The sequence below is a fragment of the Pseudorca crassidens genome, chromosome 3 (genome assembly GCF_039906515.1).
Source record: "Pseudorca crassidens isolate mPseCra1 chromosome 3, mPseCra1.hap1, whole genome shotgun sequence".
Classification (NCBI taxonomy): domain Eukaryota; kingdom Metazoa; phylum Chordata; class Mammalia; order Artiodactyla; family Delphinidae; genus Pseudorca; species Pseudorca crassidens.
This window is the reverse complement of record NC_090298.1, coordinates 47,876,528-47,883,926: the sequence shown is the minus strand read 5'-3', so window position 1 is coordinate 47,883,926 and position 7,399 is coordinate 47,876,528. Positions and strand designations below refer to the sequence as shown.

Genomic DNA, 7,399 nt, shown 5'->3' with positions numbered 1-7,399 from the left:
GTTAAACCCCAAGAGGACTCCAAGGGACTGAACAGAAAGGCTCTCTACCTCGACCCCAGCCAGCTCTGTCCACCACTGCATTTAAGAAAGTAAGTCCTCAATGAGGGGCTAGCTCATCAGAGTCTCCTCTAGACTGAGGTCTAGGAAGCTCACAGCACCTAGGACAACATCTTTTTCCCACATGGGGAATCTTACAGGACATCCTCTTTGCCATCAAACATTATTGCAAAATCCCTACAGACATAGGGAATTTCCACTGATGCGAGACTCAGCCGTAAGATCAAGAGTGATCCATCTCCACAGCCCTACCAGGATTTTCACCCGTAAGAATAATCTATCTGTGGAATGAGGACAGCATTCCTAGAAAGTGACTGCTAGCTGAACAGTCCAAGTTCTTTGATTTTTAAGTACCTGTAACACCACTAACTCTTCTACTAGACACAGGTGAATTAATAGTCTTAACCAGTAGTTGAAATTTCTTTCTTTGTAGTGCTAGTAATTTAACTATTTGGTTTGGTTATCTACTGTTGCACAACAAATGATCCCAAAGACATTGAAAGATAAACTACCACAGGTTCTGTGGATCAGGAACTCAGACAGGACCTAGTCATCTCTCTTCCATGACTGAGGCCTCTTGTTCTGAAGATTCAAAAGGCTGGGAATGCCTTGAAAGGCTGAGGGCTGCAATCATCTGGAGGCTTCTTTATTCACATGTGAGGCACCTGGGCTGAGATGACGCCAAGGCTGGGCTCAGCTGGGCTGTCAGCTGGTGCCAACACTTGGCCTCTCCCAAGCTTGGCTTTTCCCAGCATGGCGGCTGGGTTTCTAGAGTGAGGACCCAGTAAAGAAACTTCTGTAGAGTGAGTGGTCCAAGAAAACTGGGGGGAATCTGCATAGCCTTTCAGGACCCAACTCCAGAAATCACATGGCATCATTTCTGTCATACTCTATCAGCTGAAACAGTCATAAGCCCACTGGATTCATTCGGGAGACAGAGCGGCCGCCTCTTGACAGGAGGTGTTTCCAAGCATTTTGGGGCCTGTTTTAAAACCACCACATAGCTTCAGATTCCAGTGGGAGCTGCTGCGCCTCCAGAGTTCCCCAGGTGAGTTGCTTCGCTATCGGCATGATAACTGAATGAGTGCAGGGTAAACTATTGTCTGGCATTGCAGTCTGGACAAAGTGCTTTAATATTCTTGCTTTTCCAAAATTCTTTCCCAGCATTCTTTTTTTTTGTTTTTTGTTTTTGTTTTTGTTTTTGTTTTTGCAGTACGCGGGCCTCTCACTGTTGTGGCCTCTTCTGTTGCGGAGCACAGGCTCCGGACGCGCAGGCTCAACGGCCATGGCTCACGGGCCCAGCCACTCTGCGGCATGTGGGATCTTCCCAGACCGGGGCACGAACCTGTGTCCCCTGCATCGGCAGGCGGACTCTCAACCACTTGAGCCATCAGGGAAGCCCCCAGCATTCTTATCTCTAAAACAAAATGTGTAGTTTGACCACCTCATTTGTGTTTTTAGAGCTTTTAAAGGGCTCGATTCTCTTCTGTATTTTCTGCGGAGCATTCCAAATATATCATTTGTTTTGGTGTTAGGGAAGGAAATGTTTCCTCTGGCTGTCTAGCCTCCGTTTTTTTGTATTCAGTGGATAAACCGGTTGGGGTTATAGTCTGTGCAGGGCAGAGCAGAGTGTTTTTGACACCCCTCCAGCTGTAGTAGCTGCAGGAGGCCCCTTCAACAGTGTCCTCACCAGGTGGAAGTAGCCAGTGAACTAGGCAGGTTCCTACCCTCGTCTCCCCAGTACCAGATACCAACCCTTTTACATAATATTGGCTACTTCTGTTTCATCCCTGGCAACCTTCCCGTGCCTGTCCTTTGCTCACTCTTCTATTAATTAATCTCTTTGCATTTCTTTAAACAAAGGTTCTTTTTATGTTTACATAGCAACCCTATGCTTTCTCGTTTTAAAATGGAACATTTAAAAACAGTTTTGTTTTTACTTTTTTCTTTCATTTATATTTTTCTGTATCTCTAATTTCCACAATAAACATGTGTACTTTAAAAATAAATGCACACTCATTAGGATGGCCAGTATGTAAAAAAAAACCCAAACAGGAACCAATAAAGATTGGTAAATTGGAGAAATTGAAATCCTTTTGCAGTTGCAATGGAGAAAAGTTTGGTATAATAGTTCCTCAAAAAATTAAAAATAGAATTACCATGTAATCCAGCAATTCCACCTTTGGGTATATATACAAAAGAACTGAAAGCAGGGACTCAAAGAGGTATTTGTACACCCATGCTCATAGCATTCTTTACATTAGCCAAAAGGTGGGAGCCACTCAAGTGTCCATCAATGGATAAATGGGTACAGAGTTTCAGTTTCACAAGATGAAAATAGTTCTGGAGGGCTTCCCTGGTGGCGCAGTGGTTGAGAGTCCGCCTGCCGATGCAGGGGACGCGGGTTCGTGCCCTGGTCCGGGAGGATCCCGCGTGCCGCGGAGCGGCTGGGCCCGTGAGCCATGGCCGCTGAGCCTGCGTGTCCGGAGCCTGTGCTCCGCAACGGGAGAGGCCGCAACGGTGAGAGGCCCGCTTACCGCAAAAAAAAAAAAAAAAGAAAAAAAAGAAAAGAAAATAGTTCTGGAGATTGGTTCCACAACAACGTGAATGTACTTAACACTACTTGAACTGTACACTTGAAAATGGTTAAGATGGTAACTTTTATGTTACTCCTTTCTCTTTGCATTTACTATGTCAATCAGATTTGGTGTCAGTTCTGCTAGCATTGTAAAAGGAGTTGGAAAACTTAAAAAAAATTTTTTTTTAGAGCACTCCTACATGCCTCACAGATTGTATGTAGCTTTAAGGAATCATTCAGATTATTCTCTGGACTCCCTTCCTCCCAGCTATCACTGCTAAAATTTTCCACCTCTACAGGGCTGAGACAGACCAGGTTTTTTTGTGTGTGTGTGTGTGTGTGTGTGTGTGTGTGTGTGTGTGTGTGTGGTACACGGGCCTCTCACTGTCGTGGCCTCTCCCATCGCGGGGCACAGGCTCCGGACGCGCAGGCCCAGTGGCCATGGCTCACGGGCCCAGCCACTCCGCGGCATGTGGGATCCTCCCGGACCAGGGCACGAACCCGTGTCCCCTGAATTGGAAGGCGTACTCTCAACCACTGCGCCACCAGGGAAGCCCGGGACCAGGTTTTCAGTGGTGCCACATCTTAGGAGAGCACAAGGGCAGATCCTTCAGAGTAAGGGAAGGGTGAAGGTCAGCCCTGTGCTCAGACTGTTCCCTCCCGTAACCTCTCACCTATCCCTTCCTCCTCCCTGCAGAAGATCCACACAAAATTCCAGCTCTTATCCATCTCTTTCTCTTCCTCCAGAGACCTCCACACTGCCTTTGAAGGCTCTTGGAGCATGTTTGTTTATTGGCTTTGTGTACCTATGTGTTCCTAAACTCTCAGCATTATCAACTCCAATCTCACTTCTGTGCCCTCAGGGTCCTATGGAGTGAGCATCTGCCCAGCCTGCCAGCTACCCCATAGTCCCTTACCCTAGCTTATGACAGTAAAGACCTCAGCATTTTTCTTGTTTCTCAGATATTCCAATTTCCTCTCTTTACCTCAGAACCTGCTAGACTCACTACTCCCATACCCTCTGCCACCAGCACCACTACCCCCAACACACACACACACACACGCCTTTTTCCCTTGAACTGAGTAACTCCTATCCACTTTTCAGATCCTAGATCTCAGTTCCTATTTATTTATTTATTTATCGGCCATGCCACGCAGCATGCGGGATCTTAGTTCCCCGACCAGGGATCGAACCTGTGTCCTCTGCAGTGGAAGTGCAGAGTCTTAACCACTGGACCGCCAGGGAAGTCCTTCTAAGTTCCTATTTTAAGGGAACCCTTCCCAACCCAGAATATGCCAGACTCCTTGATGTATGCCTAGAACTCAGTGTGCCTAGTTTTAGAGATTTACAGTGTTTGTAGTTAAATATTTATATGATCATTTGATTCATATTTGCCTTCTCCACTAGACTGTAAGCACAGGAAGGCCATGACTGTGTGTGTCTTGTTTCAAATTTTATCCCGGGTGCTTAGCACAGTGTAAGCATTCAAAAAATATTTGTTGAATCAATATAGTACTGTAAAGATAAGTTGTGAGCCTATTCTATATTACACTGGGTCAGGTATTGAAGGGTAAAGGGTTTAATACATAACACCTTATTTTTCACCTGCCCGAGTTTGGAACAAACTTGGAGATAGATGTAGGAGTCAGGCAGATAAAGATAAAAACAAAACAAAACAAAACTTTGTATCAAAGAGAAATGGCATAATAAATACCATTTCCAGTCAAAAGGAATGGGAACTTCTTGGAGAAACGGCTGCTTCCAGGTCTGGAGAAGGAAATATATTATATGAGCTTAAAATATCTTGTAGCAGAAATAAAGACACTATTTAAAAACTAACGGGGATATATGGAAACAACACAAGAGCTGGTTTCAAAAAGACAAATGACAGAAATGGATCATAATTTGATAAATAAACAAGGAATCCCTGAGTCCATAGTCATAATCAAAAAAGCAGGCAGTGAGGGGAAGGGAGGAAAGCTCTTTTTTATAAAAGAACTCCAGTTAAAAATGTGGAAGGAGGCCCGCCTCCCGCAGCGGAAGATGCGGCCGAGGAGGAGGTGGCGGCGGCGGCGGCGCGCTCCCACGGTTTGAAGCGGCGGCAGGCTGCCAGAGGCCGGCGGCGCGATGAGCTGGGCGGCCGCCTCCGGCTCGGGGCTGTGAGGGGCTCGGGGCCGGGGGTGGGCGGCGGCGGCGCGGCGGGCGGCCCACGCTTCTCCTCGGCGGCGGCGGCGGAGGCCATGCGCAGGACGGCGCGGCCGCTGGGCTGGGGCCGCCTCCCGTGGACCCACGGCCTGAGGGCCCTGCCGCCGCCCCTGCCCCGAGGCCGCCGGCGCTGCCTCCGGCGTACGCGGGGCCTGGCGTGAGCGTCTACCTGAGAGAGGACGAGGTGCGCCGGCTCATCGGTCTTGTTGCAGAACTTTATTATGTGAGAAATGATCTTATTAGTCACTACGCCCTATCCTTTAACCTGTTAGTACCCAGAGAGGCAAATTTCCTGCACTTCACTTGGCATGCAAAGTCCAAGGTTGAATATAAGCTGGGATTCCAAGTAGACAATTTCCTGGCTATGGACGTGCCCCAGGTCAACATTTCTGCTCAGGGGGAAGCTCCACGCACTTTATCAGTGCTTCGGGTCGAGCTTTCCTGTACTGGCAAAGTAGATTCTGAGGTTCTGATACTAATGCAGCTCAACTTGACAGTAAATTCTTCAAAAAACTTTACAGTCTTAAATTTTAAACGAAGGAAAATGTGCTACAAAAAACTTGAAGAAGTAAAAACGTCATCCTTGGACAAAAACACTAGCAGAACTATTTATGGTCCTGTACATGCAGCTCCAACCACTTCTACGCGTGTGTTTTATATCAGCGTAGGGGTTTGCTGTGCAGTAATATTTCTCGTAGCAATAATATTAGCTGTTTTGCACCTTCTTAGTATGAAAAGGATTGAACTGGATGACAGCATCAGTGCCAGCAGTAGTTCCCAAGGGCTGTCTCAGTCATCTAACCAGACGACTCAGTATCTGAGAACCGACACACCCAACAATGCAACTCCTATCACCAGCTCCTCAGGTTATCCCACCTTGCGGATAGAGAAGAATGACCTGAGAAGTGTCACTCTTTTGAAAGCCAAAGCTAGGGTGAAGGATATCGCAATATCCAGGGAGAGGATAACTCTAAAAGATGTACTCCAAGAAGGTACTTTTGGGCGTGTTTTCCATGGGATTTTAGTAGATGAAAAAGATCAAAATAAGGAAAAACAAGCATTTGTAAAAACAGTTAAAGATCAAGCTTCTGAAATTCAGGTGACAATGATGCTTACTGAAAGTTGTAAGCTACGAGGTCTTCATCACAGGAATCTTCTTCCTATTACTCATGTCTGTATAGAAGAAGGAGAAAAGCCCATGGTGATATTGCCTTACATGAATTGGGGGAATCTTAACTTGTTTTTACGGCAGTGCAGATTAGTAGAGGCTGAAAATCCACAAGCAATTTCTCAACGAGACCTGTCCACATGGCTATTCAGATTGCTTGTGGAATGAGCTATCTGGCCAGAAGGGAAGTCATCCACCAAGACCTGGCTGCTAGGAACTGTGTCATGGATGACACACTTCAAGTTAAGATCACAGACAATACCTTCTCCAGAGACTTGTTCCCTATGGACTCTCATTGTCTGGGGGACAACGAAAACAGGCCAGTTCGGTGGATGGCTCTTGAAAGTCTGGTGAATAATGAGTTCTCCAGTGCTAGTGATGTGTGGGCCTTTGGAGTGATGCTGTGGGAGCTCATGACTCTGGGCCAAACGCCCTACGTGGACATCGACCCGTTGGAGATGGCCGCGTACCTGAAAGATGGTTACCGAATAGCCCAGCCGATCAACTGTCCTGCTGAACTATTTGCTGTGATGGCTTGTTGCTGGGCCTTAGGTCCGGAGGAGAGGCCCAAGTTCCAGCAGCTGGTCCAGTGTCTCACAGAGTTCCATGCAGCCCTGGAGGCCTACGTCTGACTCCTCTCACAGTCCCCCAGCGTCAGGAGGAAGGAGCCTGCCAGGGCTCACTTGTAGCCAGTCACGGCTGCTGCATACGCCACGCAGCACCACAGAAGCACATTTGTCTTCCAGAACACCGTGCCTTGGGAATGCTTTAGAATCGGCACTATCTAAGGCAGACTTAATGATGTCAAATATTTTCTAGACATCACTTTCATTAGGTTGAACTGAAAATGTTTTTGTAAATTTTTTGGCCAAAAATTTTTTTAAACATAGTTAACTTTGGACTAGGGGTACATTCTTACAAAATAAATAGTTTTTTTAAAAAAAAATGTAGAAGGAATGATAGAATTAGAAAATCACTATTTGCAAACACCACTACTGCAAATCACTATTTGCAATCAGTAATAACTGATTATCCATGGTTGCTAAAACCATGGGTATAAGTTTGTTGGGGAACAGGATATTCGTATGGGCTCACAGTATCACCCAACAGGTTACTTATTAAGTATAAAGGGAAAAGATACCTTTAAAATGAAGAGATCTGGTGGGCACCACGTTAACCAAAGTGATTAAATCCAGCATCGGAGATACTGGAACAAACTGACATTGTGTTCTTACTGATGTGATGCAATTGGAAGCATACGACATCACAAACCTGGTATTCATGCTAAATATTTAACATGAATTAATCATAAGGAAGCATCATTATGGTGTATTTTATGCCACAGTCTGGCCTTTTCAAACTTGTCAGTGTCTTCTGAAAAGGAGGGAGA

At 46.2% G+C, this 7,399-nt stretch overlaps 1 pseudogene; it reads left to right on the top strand.

Annotated features, from left to right (window-relative positions):
• Window positions 1-4,876: 4,876 nt before the first annotated feature.
• Window positions 4,877-6,932, top strand: LOC137221317 (tyrosine-protein kinase RYK pseudogene; annotated as a pseudogene).
• Window positions 6,933-7,399: the final 467 nt, after the last annotated feature.